The sequence below is a fragment of the Gobius niger genome (genome assembly GCF_951799975.1).
Source record: "Gobius niger genome assembly, chromosome: 22".
NCBI lineage: Eukaryota > Metazoa > Chordata > Actinopteri > Gobiiformes > Gobiidae > Gobius > Gobius niger.
The window spans coordinates 13,631,851-13,648,621 of NC_136873.1; the positions used below are offsets into that span (position 1 = coordinate 13,631,851).

Consider the following 16,771-nt stretch of genomic DNA (forward strand, 5'->3'; position numbering starts at 1 on the left):
TATGGACCCGATTTAGACTTGACTTTATTTGTATGTGATAAGTAAGTTAATATTTCACCAGAAAATGGTTGAAAACTGTTCACAGAAGATTATTTTTTCCCCCTAATGTGTAGAATGAGCCCAGACCTGTTCACCACAACTGCCTCTAAAATCCTGCACTGTCACTCAGAAAGTTGTTAATTCGGGTCTGAAGTGCCGTCATGCACGAGCTTAATATAGAAGGTGCAGTTACACGTATGACCTGAGGTGGCAGTAGTGAGTATAAAATGTCCAACCTGCATCTTTAATCACATCCAGGTGGCAGTGCAGCATCCACCAAACAACAAGTATCACAGGCAAATGAAACGATCCTGCAGAACCGAACAGTGGAATGAAATAAAACACGCTATGGTCGTTTTGTTCTGAATAACTATCGAGCTGTTCAAGCACAATCCTTTGTTTGGCCTTTTCGAGTTGAAGATTCCTTCTCGAAAGTCTTTGGGTTTGATCCTTGAACAAACGACCGACGCCGCGCTCTTCTGCGTGAGATCAAACAGCATTTCAGTATTTCATTCGGGGGTTGGCAGCCGGTGCAGGGGGGGGGGCGTGGAGGGAAGGTGGGGGGGGGAGAAGATGAGATTCATAGAACGAGGCCAAGGCTGATGTGCTTTTTTTTTTTCCTTTCTGGGGGAGAATCAGAGAGAAGCGCCGCACAAAGCTTCTTAAATCACGGCGGCGACACCCGGGGGGTTCTGCGTCGAGGGGCTGTTTGAGGATACGACAAAACCGAGCGAAGATGACGGACGGCCTTTATTAAACGTCAGAAGGTAATTTACCGAGGTCAGGTGCGACTTCATATCGTTGTTCTCGGAAGATGGAAGCGGCGGGGGCGGGACCAAGCGTTTACGCAGCCTAAACCGAACACTCCCCCAAAGCTCCTCCAGCCTGGGGCCACCTCTGCTGTTTGATGAAGGGGGAGCTGAGCTATGCATTGTTTACATCAGTGCTTCCCAAAGTGGGGGTTGCGGGACCCTGAAGAGACAATATTTTTTACATTTCTGACATAAAATTTGATGTATTTTTGATTGAAAACCCCATATTTTTAATGAAATTATGGGTCAAATATCAAAATACAGTCTCCAAATGCGCATAATTAAACCAGATTTTAAATGTTTGGCACTTTAAATTATGATAAATGCTACGTTTTGCAAAGGGGGAACAAACAGTCGAGTAAATACAACAAGGCCAAAAGCAGCAATAACGATAAATCCCCTACCACTAAAAACATGGGCCAGAATGAACGAGGATCTGCCTGTATAAGTGAGTGGTTGGTGGTGACTGGAGGGGTCAAAGATTGGCAGCCTCGGCTCCGTCAGTCTGCCCCAGGGGTGGCTGTGGCAACAACAGCAGCTCACTGGAATGAATGGATAATGACTACAGTGAAAGCAGAAAACAAGTGTAAGCCATTATTATTATTTCCCGAGTGCTGGCCTGTTTTTGGCATCACCGGTTTAGATCAGTTTGTTCTTAAAGTAGTACTAAGTAACTCATGCCCCTAGAGGCAATAAGCGCCACTGCAGGTGTCGTAGCATGTCACTTTTTTATACTCATTAATTGTCCGTGAGAGTAAATACTACGCTGAGAGAAAAGACAAAGGGACAGAGGGATATTGTTCATCCAATTGCACAATGGAGATCATTTTTTTCACTCAAACTTGGCTGTAAATACTGTTTAAGTAGCGCTAGCCCGCAGTTAGCTTTGCCCGTTAGCCTGTTAGCTTCTTCTTCGTGAAAGCTGCAATTGTGGTTTTCTGGGCAGAGACACCAGGGGGAGATGAAAGACCCTCCAATCATCCCATTAACACTCGTATCACCCCCAGAGGGACTATGGAAAGGATCTATTAAGGTAAACAAGTTACTTAGTTCTGCTTTAAAAAACAACATTGTGGGAAAGAGCTGGTTTTAAAGACCCAATAGCTGATCTTTTCATTTCAAACAATGAAAGAGGAAACCATAAACTTCTTTAACCAGAAAGCACTTCTTAGTTTGCAAAATGAGGATTGCCGGAACAGAACTTTCAAAAGTAAACGATCAAGCTCCTCCCCCTCCCTCCTGATTGGACCTGACAGGAAAAGCTCGTCTCATTGGTCGACACGGGAGGACGCTAGACTCTGGATTAGTCACTGAGATCTGGGCAGGAGGGACTTTCTATATATTATTACTTACTTTACATCAAAATGCAAGGCCAGGCTAGCCTTCCAGATGATCGCTTTAAAGGCACGCTGTGTAACATTTTGGATTATACTGTTGCCGGCAAAACAAAACAACTACTTTCTGAACTTACTGAACTGAACTGACATTCTCAAGGATCAAACCTGTATAACATGCTCCTAAAATATCCAGCTAAACACAGAAAATGCTATTTCTTAACCTATTTATTATCATATCTGGCTGCCTTTAGTCGACATCTCCATGGAGACGAGCTGGTCCCGCCCCCTGTTAGGTCAAGTCAGGTCTGAGGAGAAGGTTTGTTTGGTCAGTTTTAGGAATTTTTCAATGATAAAAAAAAACATCTGCAATAAAACGTGCCTGTGCAATAGTTTTAGCCATGATTTCCCTCCTAACTAATCACAATCTCTTCTCGTGCAGCTCTCGGTGACACTATAAACAAAAGGCAAATAACGCAGAGACATAGAGAGGAGAGAGGGACGGGGGAGGACGGGGGGGGGGGAGGCAGTAAACAAAGCAGCAGAGAAACAGACGGCTTTGATGAGCGACGAGGAAAGAGGAAGTCGTGAAAAACTAGGCCAAAGTCTGAATATTCCGTCTGATGTTTGTGCACAGTTTAAAAAAAAAAGAGGAAATATCTGCGAGTTTGATTGTGTGATTGGGGTAATTGAGACGGGCGCGGGTTAAAAACTTAAAAGAAAAGCATTGAAATAGCGCCGAAAATGAGGATGAAAACAAGTGAGTGACCCCAAAAAAACGTGAGGAAAACACAACAAAACGTGACAAAAGAGATGAAAACTCAACAACAAAGCAATCTAAAAAAAAGCAACAAAAAAGCCAAAGTGCCATTTTTTAGTCACATTTTATCAAATTTTTTGTCATTTTTTGTCAAATTTTTGTCATTTTTTTTGCCACATTTTGTCACATTTTTGTCTTTTTTTGTCATTTTTTTGTCAAATGTTTGTGATTTTTTTTTGTCACATTTTGTCACATTTTTGTCTTTTTTTGTCATTTTTTGTCAATTTTTTGTCTTTTTTTTGTCACATTTTTGTCATTTTTTTGGTCATTTTTTGTCAATTTTTTGTCACATTTTTTGTCATTTTTTGTCAATTTTTGGCATTTTTTGTCAAATTTTTATCATTTTTTCGTAATTTTTTTGTCACATTTTTGCCACTTTTTCATCAATTTTTCGTCACTTTTTTGTCAATTTTTTCGTCACTTTTTTGTCACATTTCAGTCATCTCATTTTTGTCACTTTTTCGTCAAATTCTTATTACTTTTTTGTCAATTTTTTGTCTCTTTTTCATCAGTTTTTTCTCACTTTTTTCACATTTCCATCATTGTTTTCGTCTCAGTTTTGTTGCTATTTTCACATCTTTTTTCCAGAAGCTTTTGGACTGGGGTAAAGCCAAACTGGAGAAAATGTGCTTGGTTCAGATGGGAGTTAAGGGGTTAAGGCGGGGGGTAAGAGGTTAAAATATGTCTTTGTGGAAAGTGTTGCATTTACGCTAATTTGGGTCAGGCTGGTCAGAGTCCAGGGCCATTTTTCAGTCCCAGTCGGCCCCTGCTTTTGAGTGGGTCAAAATCACTTTCTGTGGAGCATTTCGGGGCATCGGCCTCACGATTCGTCCAGGAATCAAGAAAACGATCTGTCGGCTTGTCGTGGCACGTTGAAGATGAGTCCCAAAGGTCTCACCGGGCGAGAATCACGCCACTTCAGGAAGACGGGAGGATTTCAGTTTCAGGCACCTCAAAAATAAACTGGACTGGTCCCACAACACAAACAAGAAGGGCCAAAGTCGCCTCCTCTGTGGTGGCCTCTGCTCTCCACTACGCTGCCGTGTGCTGGGCCCCGGGCCACACAGAGCGGGACAAGAACAGACTGAAGCTGGTCAGGAGGGCCAGCTCCGTACTGGGCTGCCCCCTGGACTCTGTGGAGGAGGTGAGTGACAGGAGGGTGTTAGCCAAGCTCACGTCCATCCCACTACACGGGACTGTAGAGGAGCTGAGCAGCTCTTTCAGTGGCAGACTGAGACACCCCCAGTGCAGGACAGAGCAGGTCCTTCATCCCCACTGCTGTCAGACTGAACAACAAGACTCTAAAGCAACATGTGCAAGTAGGACTGTGAACCTTGCACTGCCGATGCCGACCTTGATATTCTACTCTTTATAGTCTGTTCTAATTTGATCATATTTTTATTTTATTCTTCATTTCCTTATTGTTTATATTTCTGCCCCTTCTGATTTTTGCCTTTACTCATTGTACATAAGATACATCTTTTTTTTTACTACTTAAAGTGGCTAGATGCAAGTTAGCCATTTTATACTCGCTACTGCCACCTCAGGTCTTATGCGTAACTGCAGCTTCTATATTAGAATGAACACCTTTCTGAGTGACAGTGCAGGATTTTAGAGGCAGTTAGGGGAGGAAAATACTTAGTTTTAACATTTTTAACTCCGTATAGTCCCTTTAGCTGTCTGCACATTTCCTGTCTACTTTGCACACCCTGAGTGGTGCTATTGAATGCAGAATGTAAGTAAATGTTCACTCTTTTCAGCCATTTTCTGGTGAAATATAAACACATCTATCACATACAAATAAACTCAAGTCTAAATGAGGTCCATATGGATGTTTATCGACAGCAGATTGATCAGTAGAAGCGAAAAAAGAGCAGTCGTAGCTAGCGCTATTTGAAAGCTAACACCTACAAAACTAATCTAAACTTTTTCCTTGCGTTGTTGCCGTGTGGTCCTCACTTTTTTCATGTTCTTCTTCATCTCTTTTGTCCCATATTTTGGTGAGTTTTTTGGGCAACATTTTGATACTTTCATCTTTGTTTCCTTCTTGTTTTTGTCGCTATTTCGACACTTTTTCCAAGAAGAAAGAAAAATGTGAAAGCTAAGACCTACAAAACTAACCTGAACTGACAGTTTTCCTTGCGTCGCTGCCGTGTGGTCCTCACTTTTTTCACATTCTTTTTCCATCTCATTTTTGCCCCTTTTTTGTGGCTTTTTTCAAACGTACTTACTCTTGTTTTTGTCGCTATTTTGACACTTTTTCCAAGAAGATTTTAGATTTGGGCAAAGCCGAACTGGAGAAAATGTGTCCGGTTAAGGCGAGGATTAAGAGGTTAAAAGCTGAGGGGAAAATAGAGGAAAACTGGGGGAAGAAATAGTGAAAACATGAAGGAATAATAGGGGGGAAAAGTAAAAAAATTGGGGAAAATATATATATTAAAAAAATGGGTAAAAATTGGGAAAACAATAACAAAAACATGGAGGAAAAATAAGGTAAATATGAATCGGGAAAATGTGGAAAGTGATTTTTCTGCCCTTTTCTGTTCAGGATTTGCACAAATGTCGCTTCATGAAAGTCTCACTAATATTAAGATGTTTGTCAATATGGCGCAGCCCTCACCTTAACTACACACATCTCCTTTGCGGATATTTGGGATGCGGAGAGGGAGCGAGGAGACTATGGGGGTTGGGTTTTTTTGGAGGAGGGGACCCGTCTCTTCCCAAACGCCAATGATCATTTCCCCGAGAATCTCATCCGCATGAAAATCAGGCTTCAAATCTAAAAACCAAAGAAGATGAGCGAGCGAAGGAGCCGCAGATCAGTTCAAATCCGCCAAAACCTTCGCCTTTCCCTGAAATTTACGGCACATCGTCGGCTACAACCAAAACAATCGCTTCTTGCATTGAGATTCGGCTCATGCAAATCGCAATCCGGCTTAAAACCACACGCAGGACGAGGCTCGGAAAACCGCCGAGCTTTCTTCTATTTCTGACACGCAAAATGAAACTGAAGATTAAATATGGAAATGATGGACGCAGAGAAGCACGTGTGGAAAGAAAGGTTGAACAATGCGCAATAATTTAGGGGAAAAAAAGCCCCGGTGTTCAAGAAATAGAGACCTCTTTGCCTAAATGGGGACCTCGTCATAATATTCTTGCATGAGTTTAGCAGTTTGTGAATCAGTCTTCTCTCATATGTTGACGCTCTTGGACGTAAACATTGATTTAGGTGAGTATTTACAGTCAAAAAAACATTACAATTTGATATTTTTCCCACAACAAGTCAGATTTAACGCCATTTTAACACCGAAATGCAAAAAACGGTGGCATGTTACATTTCTTAAGACTTTGCTAACGTGCCGTGAAGAGCAACGAGGGGAGATTTTGCTACTCACACACAGATTTGACACAATGAGCAACTTTTACGCACAATTTCCGCCCAAACTGCAGCTGAATGTGATTTGTATCATCATCTTTTGGGTTGTACGCTAAAAAAACAGCCCAGAAATGTCGTTATTGTGAAGGAAGCTCAGTTTTAGTGTCAGGTCTAGGTCTAGGTCTAGGTCTAGGTCTGATTTGATGATTTTTCTTGGCATTTAAGGCCTTAGTTTTTGGCACGATTCGCTCCACGTTCTTTTTAAAACCCAGCGCGGAAGTAGCGGCTCACCTCGCGAGTGTCTCCCCCTGTCATCCGAGCATCAAGAGTCGCCGCAGATCAGCCGCCAAAAGCCGGAAAAAGGGGGAAGCTTCGGAGGCACCGGAGATTAACATTCCTTATATTCCGCGAGCAGCAGCAGCACCGGCAGCAGGATAGTCCCCCCTTTCCCCCCCCAAACGACAAAATCAGCTCGAGCGGCTACTAGCGCCGGTCCGTCCGTCCGTCCTCGGGGCATGCGTGCATCAGCGGCGCTCGCGGGGGCCGCCGTGTTCGCCCATTGTTCGAGAGCAGAGGGAGAGAGAGAGAGAGGAGGTGGTTGGCGTTCGCGTCCCCTCGGCCCGAGTGAGAGGCGCAGACTACAACAGCTGTGGACCTGCCCCCCACCACCGACAACAGCGAACCAGCCGCCGGGCCCCTCCCTCCCTCGCGCTCCCCCCTCCTCCCACCGCCCGCCCGCACTGTACAAAACAGAGACGCTGGATCTGTGTTACTGGAGTAAAAGTGCAGACATGACGAGAGATGGATCCAGATTTTTTGATAAACAAGGTCTTTTTTTTACAGTGAATATCCCTGGGTATGACAGGGTTTTAGGGTACAGTGACCTCTGACCCCCCCACTTTAACCAAGCACATTTTCTACAGTTCAGTTTTACACAGATCTAAGAGCTTCTGGTCAGAGTAAAACCTCATTTGAAAGCTAAGACCTGCAAAACTAGTGTATCTTTTTTATCACATTTTTGAGGTGTTTTCCTCTCTTTTTTATCGCTTTCTTCATCGTGTTTTTGTTGCTGTTTCATGGCTTTTTTTGTTTTGTTTTTTGTCACATTTTCTCTTTTTTCCTACATTTTGATACTTTCATCTTTGTTTCCTTCTTGTTTTTGTCGCTATTTTGACACTTTTTCCAAGAAGAAAGAAAATGTGTCCGGTTGAGGTGAAAAGTTGAGGGAAAAATAGAGGAAAACAGGGTAAATAAATAGTGAAAACATGAAGGAATAAAAGGGAAAAAGAGTTTTAAAAAAAATGTTGAAAAAGGCAAAAAATTTGGGAAAATATGCAGAAAGAAAATTGGGTAAAAATAAAAACATGGAGGAAAAATAAGGAATGTTTAAATCGGGAAAACGTGGAAAGTGATTATTCTGCCCTTTTCTGTTATGGATTTGCACAAATGTCCCTTCATGATCGTTATCGAGAAAGTCTCCACTAATATTAAGATTTTTGTCAATATCGCGCAGCCCTTACCTTAACTTTCATGTTTTTTTTCTTTTGTTTTTTGTCACATTTTTAGTCGCTCTTTGTGGCTTTCGTGTTGCTTTTTCTTTAGCCGTGTTTCTGTCGCTTGTTTATTGTGTTGCCATTACTTTTTCCGGTACGTTTTTGTCGCTCTTTTGTTGTATTTTCGTCTCCATTTTTTAGGATTTTTTCCAAAAGCTTTTAGATTTGGGCAAAGCTGAACTGGAGGAAATGTGCTCGGTTCAGGTGGAGGTTAAGAGTTCAATATAAACAACTCGCAACATAAAGTGACCTGAGAATTACAGCTTGTGCGTTACAAATGTATCAGTTATTCTTATGAACGCTTAAAGCAGTACTAAGTAACTCATGCCCCTAGAGGCTATACGCGCAACTGCAGGTGTCGTAGCAGGGATATTGTACATCCAATTATACAATGGAAATATTTTTTTTCACTCAAACTTGGCTGTAAATACTGTTTAAGTGGTGCTAGCTCACAGTTAGCTTTGCCCGTTAGCCTGTTAGCTTCTTCTTCGTGTTCCATTAGTGTGTATTGGTGACTCCGACTCGGTGGCAGTCAAGTTGCAAACATGGTTTTCTGGCCAGAGACACCAGGGGGAGATGAAAGACCCTCCAATCATCCCATTAACACTTGTATTACCCCCAGAGGGACTACGGAAAGGATTTATTAAGGTAAACAAGTTACTGAGCACTGCTTTAAAATACAAACACCACTCCCGTAGTGGTCAATATCATTCTATTACTTTACGTCAGTGGTGCCCCAGAGATCAATTTTGGGTGGCCCTCCAGGTTCTTGTTGAATTTCCACATATCACCTGAGATGGTCTCCAGACTGAGCTGCATTAAGCTTCCAAGTCTAAGTAAAGGTGGGAGACAGTTTAAAACCCTAACTTAAATGCATCCAGCTGAATGTCTGACCGTGTTAAGCAGAAAGTTCAGCAAAGACGCCGTTTCTTTATGTTCATTTTCAAAGTGATTCTAAGCCATAGATACAGACGATACTGTACACTCTGACAAATAAACATGCAGAGACATAGTAGTTAAACACTTGTGTGAAGTTAGCCCCCCCCATAGTGTCCGATTTGCTTCAAAATGGTGTCATTCGTTTGTGCTTCGTTTGTGCAAATAAAATTAGAGTTTGTGCGCACTTCGTTTTTGACATATTGATCATTTATTGGTAATTGGCTCGGGTCTTGGTCATGGTCTGATCTTTGTTCAGGTCTTGGTCTGGTCTTGGTTTGGTTCTTAGTCTTGTTCTTTGTTCAGGTCTTGGTTTGGGTCTTGGTCTAGTCTTGGTCTGGTCTGGTACAAACGAATGACACCATTTTGAAGCAAATCGGACACTACTTGTATACTTGTATAGTTTAGCTAAAAACAATTGCTTGATAAAAATAAAAGTATTCATAATAAGTGTCTTTTACCCATAAATCTTACATAAACGCTGGGATTATAGCGACATGACTATGAGTGTTCTGAGTGGGATGTTCTTTTGTAGCATAGACTAGTGGGATCGTATTTTTTTGGGCCCACTGTTCGGGTCTTGGTTCGGATCTTGGTCTAGTCTTTGTCTAGTCTTGGTTCAAGTTTAATTTAGCGCACAAACGCTAATTTTATGTGAACAAACGTGCACAAACGAAGCACAAACGAATGACACCATTTTGAAGCAAATCGGACTATGGGGGGGCTGACTTCACACAAGTTAGTTAAACAGCCCAAATTTGTAGATATAGCAGTGAAGGCTAACCATAATGCTAAGCTTCATGCTACATGCTAACCGCTATTTCGAGTGCCAGTTTTTGCTTCTAGTCGACAAACTGTAGACATTAAACATTCACGAGGACATGATTTTGACTTGACTTTTGACTTGCTCATAGTCAAGCATGAAAAAAGTTTCCACGACACACTTCCTTCCTCCTCACATGACGCATCGCCTTCTGTATCTGTGACATCTGCTGAACGGAGCACATTCTCTCCAGTTTGGCTTTACTCAAATCTAAAAGAATCAAAATAGCGACAGGAACGAGACGAAGACGAGGCTGAAAATGCAACAAAACAAGGACAAAAAAAAGCGATGATGTGGTTGCCAAAAAAGGGGCAACTGCAAAGTGACAAAGACCCAACAAAAAAGTGATGGAGAAAAAAGCTGCAGTTACGCGCAAGACCTGAGTTGGCGGTAGTGAGCAAAAAATGACTAACTTGCATCTAGCCCCTTTAACAAATGCTGAATTATTGATATAGTTTTCTACTAAATAAAGATACAAAGACATGGAGAGGAGCAAAGTGGTTCAACTGCCCCGAAGTACATAAATAACGTAGAATGCTAACACGATGCTACATGTTAGCAGCGTGCAAATGCTAACATTAGCTAGCGTTAGCTATGACTGCCGTTTTTTTTCCCGCTTCTACTGAACAATCATCTGTGAATAAAAATCTATATAGATGCAGACGGTGTTGTGTCATAGAAGGGGGCGTGGCCTGGCCAAGGGGGAAAACAGGATCTTTTGGGAAACACAATTCCTCACTGTTTGAGCTATTTTCTGGCGAACTATAAACATATTTATCACATACAAATAAAGTAAAGTCTTAATCGGGTCCATATGGATGTTTATTCACAGCAGATTGTTCAGTGGAAGCGAAAAAACGTCAGTCATAGCCAGCGCTAGCTAGAGTTAGCATTAGCACGATGATAACATGAAGCATCGTGTTAGCATTCTCCGTTATTCATGTATTTATGGGCTGTTGAACCACTTTGCTCCTCCCCATGTCTTTGTATCTTTATTTAGTCGAAAACTATATTCATAATTCAGCGTTTGTTAAAGGGTTTTTTGAATAATTAGAGAAAGTTTAGATTTTTCTCCACATTGTTTTCCCCCTTAACTGCTTTCAAACATGACCATATATGGATGATTACAGAGATGCCGCCTGTATCTATGGACCCGATTTAGACTTGACTTTATTTCTATGTGATAAATAAGTTTATATTTTGATGGCTAAAAAGAGTGGAAACTTGTGTTGACAGGAAGTGGCATAGGTAAAGGTAAAGTTCAGAGCAGTTTGACTCATTTCCCATTGACTTAACGTGGTCGGCACGGCAACAGCTTTAAAATTGTTAACCTTCTTCCATCTCACTTCCTGTCAGTGTCCAATAAGGAAGTGAAACTACAAACATCACAAAAATGGCCAAACTAAAGGAAGCCGCATACAACCTTTAGCTAAATCTTTAATCGTGTTAACTATGTTTAGCAAAAATTGTGTCTTAATTGTGTTTGTGAATAAACATTACATCAAGATTGTACACTAAACATTACTTCATGTTTAGTTTATGCATTGAGGCACAAATGTTCATGAAATACTCGCACAAATCTTCTCCTGCCTCTAAATGTAAATGCAGATCGTTTTTTTTTTTTGCAGTGCGCCACTTCCTTCCTGTTTCCTCGGCCTGCAGTGCTGCTTCTGCCGCGAGAGAGGAGGGAGAGGAGGGAGAGGGAGAGGAGGGAGAGGACAGGGGAGAGGGGGATGAGGCAGGGGGAGGAGAGTGGTGGAGGAGGGGGCTGTGGTTCAAAGCTCGGAGCACGCAGCAGGACAAAGGAACGTGTGAGAGGAAATCCGACAGGCGCCTTCAGATGACAGACCTCACAGCAACAAACTATAAGACCACAACTGACCCGGGGACTGACGCGGGGGCTGACCCGGGACTGAACAGGGACTGACCCGGGACTGAACAGGGACCGACCCGGGACTGAACAGGGACCGACCCGGGACTGAACAGGGACCGACCCGGGACTGAACCACCACGACTGAACCAGGACTTAAACTGCACAACCTAACGACAACAAAGCGGCGACAAACTGGACTGAGGCAGGGAAATGAACTGGGAAATGTGTTTTTCAATAAAAGTCAGTTTCTTCTTCCAGTGAAAGCTGAAGTGTTTGTTTATAGGGACTATATGTAGTTTAAAAATGTTAAAATTATGTGTTTTCCTCCCCCTACATGTTCCAGCCATGTCCTAAGTGGTAGAACGAGCTCAGACTCTTAAGCTTAACATAGAAGCTGCAGTTACACATATGACCTGAGGTGGCAGTAGTGAGTATAAAATGTCCAACTTGCATCTAGCCCCTTTAAAGTGACACATTAGATACATATTTTGCTAAAACATAGTTAACACAACTATATATAAGAACTTTCTTTAGTTTGACATGTTTTGTGATGTTTATAGTTTCACTTCCTTATTAGACAGATACAGACGGCATCTCGTCATAGAAGGGGGCGTGGCTTCGCCGAGGGGGAAAATAGAATCTTTAGAGAAACACAATTTTTCACTCTTTTTAGCCATTTTCTGGTGGAATATCAACTTATTTATCACATACAAATAAAGTCAAGTGTAAATCGGGTCCATATGGATATTTTCTCACAGTTGATTGATTGAGTAGAAGTGAAAAAACGGCAGTTGTAGCTAGCGCTAGCTAACCGTTAGCATTAGCCCGATGCTAACATGTAGCACCAAGTTAGCATTCTCCGTTATTTATGTATTTATGGGCTGTTGAACCACTTTGCTCCTCCCCATGTCTTTGTATCTTTATTTAGTAGAAAACTATATTCATAATTCAGCATTTGTTACAGTAGTTTTTGAATAATTACAGAAGATTTACATTTTTTCAAAATTGTTTTCCCCCTTAACTGTTTTCAAAAATGACCATATATGGGCGATTCCAGAGATGCCGTCTGTATCTATACAGACAGGAAGTGACATAGATAGAGGCAAAAACAATTTTAAACTGTTGCCGTGCCGACCACTGTTATGTCAAAGGGAAGTGAGTCAAACTGCTCTGAACTTTACCCTTTATACACGTCACTTCCTGTCAGCGGCTTAAAAATTGACCAAAGTGACTAACTAAGCAAAGATTTTTAGGTATTTAAAGGGGCTAGATGCAAGTTTGTCGTTTTATACTCACTACTGCCACCTCAGGTCTTACGTGTAACTGCAGCTTCTATATTAAGCTCGTACATGACGGCACTAAAATACTCTCAAAATCAAACCGTTTACAGAAAAACATCATTAAATCTAACCTTCCCTTGAGATTAATATTGGAATTCTGCTCAATTTCACTTTCTTTTTTAATCTGAAATCATTTCAAGCGTCCCCTGCTAAGTGTTTAAGCATCCCAGATTGAGAAACACTGATCTAAAATGCTAAAAAATAGAGCAAAATATACACTTATTTTACTCTGGCTTTGTCCATTTAAATTTGAAATCTTTAGACGTAATAAATGCCTTGATTTCTGACATTATATAGGGGTCTTTAAATGGCATCAAATCTGACTTTCGACCTGTAGCAACTGGCACCAACATGTGATGCCAAGCCCGGACTAAACCAGGACTAAGCGAGTGCGTGCCCTAGAAACGTAACAAGCGGCGAGTTGCTAAGAGGATTGTGTCTTGTTCAATCACAGCGACATCTGCAGCGTCTGAGCAGGTCACAACATCCTCTCTCACTGAGACGGGACAGGTAAAAATATAACTGTAGTGCGGGGGCAGACGACGCCGGGCCCAGGGGCAAAAGCACAGGAACCTCAGGCCCCTAAACTCCGGAGGTTCTTAGCTTTAAAATGAGGACAGAGAAACTCCCACTTGTCTCCTCATATACCCTGTACATCTAAAAGGGACTTAAAATTCTGTATTTTCCTCCCCCTACAAGTTCCAGCCACTGAAATCCTGCACTGTCACTCAGAGTAGTTTCTTCGGGTCCGAATTGACTCGCTTGACAACGCCGCCCAAGAGGTGACTTCCTGTTTCGATCCTGCACACCAAAATAAAAGCACACAGTTTGCCTCATGGATTAGTTCAGCAGGTACTTGCAGCATTACAAGAATATAATTAAATACACACATTTTAAGTGTTTTGTCTGTTAATAGTGAGGCAGAAAGAAAGTTCTGAACTAATGAATAAGGTGGTGCTTTTATTTTGGTGTGCTGGATTGAAACAGGAAGTCACTTCTTGGGCACGAGCTTAAAGGGATATTTCAGGATTTTTGACATAGGGCCTCATTTCCAAGTTATCCAGAGTGTTGGTGATTTCAGGAGATATTTTTTTTTGTAATTCATGCAGTTCTTATATTTGAAGAGTTTCGTGGCGCTAGGCTAGTGCTAGGCTAGTGCATGTCTATGGTATCAGCTAGCCTGCATTTAAAACAGTCTAAATGTCTGTGTCCATAGAATCATTTTTGGAATACAACTGACCTTGCGTCACATGAATGATCGCATTTTGAGGGACTATTTTCTAGCAGATCACTCCGCCGCCGCGTAGCTTATACAACCACGAAGCTGATGCTGCTCAAATATAAGTTATTTTAAATGCAAAATGGTTAAAATTACTCTACGGACACAGACATTTATATGGTTAGTCTGGTGTTATAAGTGATTTGCCTCAGGTGCTCTGTGGAGCGGGTCAGACTGTTTTTAATGCAGGCTAGCTGATACCATAGAAATGCACTAGCCTAGCACCACGAAACTCTTCAAATAAAAGAACAAAAAAAAAAACATCTCCAGAAATCAGCAACACTCTGGATAACTAGGAAAGGAGGCCCTATGTCGAAAATCCTGAAATATCCCTTTAATATAGAAACTGCAGTTACACATATGACCTGAGGTGGCAGCAGTGAGTATAAAATGGCCAACTTGTATCGAGCTCCTTTAAAGGAACAGGCCATTTGTGCCATATTTTAACCACTCACAGCATCACCTGGACAAAAACAAGATCCCGTATTCTATATTTTCCTGCTTTTTCTCACAAGAATCTGAAATAATGGATTCTGACTCGTGCTGCCTCTGAGTGAGAAACGTCAGCACATTGTACCGTCTGAAAACGACCAGTAAAAAGCCCCGAGACGTGAGTTTTGCAGCGTGAGCCTCTGGAAGTGCCACACTGGTCAGACTCAGCACATGTGACAAGTCTCGAACGCTCAAACTCTGCCCCAAACTGTTCCGGAGTCGGGCAGAGCAGCTAATAATAGACGTGAATCTCTACGGTGCTTTACTGTCCCCCGGGGTGAGTCTGTTTGTTAGATTTCACCAAACCGGGGATACAGGGAACACTGTGGGAACGTGAGCTCGGGCTAAAACAACTCATTGAACACTGAAAAAGTTATTGTTTTACAGAGCTATGGGAAGATGTTTTAGTTAGGGGGCGCTGAGGGACGAAATTTACCCCCAAAATACTTTTTCTGTGCATTAATCCTATTTCAGCTTTACCCAAATCCTGTAGGCCAGTGTAACACCTCATTTGAAATTTAAATTCATTTTTTTCCATCTTTTTTTTTGGGGGGGGGGGGATTCAACTTTTTCTTTTTTTTTGTTGTCATTTTTGTCATTTGTTTGTCATTTTATTGTCATTTTTTGTCATTTTTTTTTATCTTTTTTTGTCTTTTTTTGTGACTTTTTTGTTCTTTTTTTGTCATTTTTTCGACTTTTTTGTCATTTTTTTTGTCATTTTTTTGTCTTTTTTGTCATTTTTTTGTCATTTTTTTGGTCATTTTTAGTTCTTTTTTTGTCTTTTTTGTTGTTTTTTGTCTTTTTTGTCATTTTTTGGTCTTTTTTTGTCTTTTTTGTCATTTTTTGTCATTTTTTTGTCATTTTTTTGTCTTTTTTGTCATTTTTTTGTCATTTTTAGTTCTTTTTTTGTGACTTTTTTTGTTCTTTTTTTGTTCTTTTTTTGTCATTTTTTTTTGTCATTTTTAGTTCTTTTTTTGTGACTTTTTTGTCATTTTTTTGTCATTTTTTTGTCTTTTTTGTCATTTTTTTGTCATTTTTTTGTCATTTTGAGTTCTTTTTTTTGTCTTTTTTGTTGTTTTTTGTCTTTTTTGTCTTTTTTGTCATTTTTTTGTCATTTTTTTGTCATTTTTTTGTCATTTTGAGTTCTTTTTTTTGTCTTTTTTGTCATTTTTTGTCTTTTTTTGTCTTTTTTGTCATTTTTTTGTGTCATTTTTAGTTCTTTTTTTGTCTTTTTTTGTTGTTTTTTTTTCTTTTTTTGGTAATTGTTTTGGTAATTTTTTTGGCTTTTTTTTGGTCACTTTTTTGTCACATTTTCATCCTTGTTTTCGTTTCAGTCTTGTCGCTATTTTCACACCTCTTTTCCAGAAGTTTTTGGACTGGGGTAAAGCTGGAGAAAATGTGCTCGGTTCAGGTGGGAGTTAAGGGGTTAATATTGCCTGCTGTTCACAAACTATCCACCAGGGGGTGCTGCAGCGCCCTCAGCACCCTGGGTTCCCACGGCCTTGCTGTTTTAGTAATTGATTGATCATGTTCTGGTTTCAACATGATTTAGACTCACTACATGCAAAGTGACATATGTTAAGCCTTTGACTGTTATAATTTTGATGATCAAACTTACAATAAAGGCCACACATATCTCACTATTTGCATGCAGTGAGTTTATATCATATATCAGTTTCTCAGTTCAAGCCGAACTACAGAAACCAATGCATTTTTGAATGATATTCTATTTTCAGAAACTTTCTTTGTGAGCCTGAAGCAGCTCAGTAAACGTCTGCGTCCACATGGGTCGACTCAGGTCTGTGAAAACAAGTGTAATTCACCCTCCAGGCCTGTGTGAGGCGCTGTGACGCTAACACAGGTAATAGAGAAAGATGTAGAGGTGCATGTGCAGTAAACCTTTGAATGTAAACAGAGAAAATAAAACTGATTCAAGGATTCACAATCTACAGAAGAGACGAGGAGGAGAGTTTGTTCTTCAGACGTAACGGGACTAAAGCAGAAAAACCTGTCAGTGACTTTTACTGTCAGACTCGTGTTTTTCTACTCGTCACCTGTGGCTTGTGGATAAAATATCTTTGCGTTTAGCCCTCA

At 40.9% G+C, this 16,771-nt stretch overlaps 1 protein-coding gene across 1 annotated transcript in view; it reads right to left on the minus strand.

Moving 5' to 3' along the window:
* Positions 1 to 6,804, minus strand: part of nckap5l (NCK-associated protein 5-like) — a 58,771-nt gene extending 51,967 nt beyond the window's left edge. The window contains exon 1 of the mRNA XM_079581120.1: positions 6,673 to 6,804. The gene's annotated coding sequence lies outside the window, so the exon portion shown is untranslated. The remainder of the gene's footprint in view (positions 1 to 6,672) is intronic.
* Between the last annotated feature and the right edge of the window lie 9,967 nt (positions 6,805 to 16,771).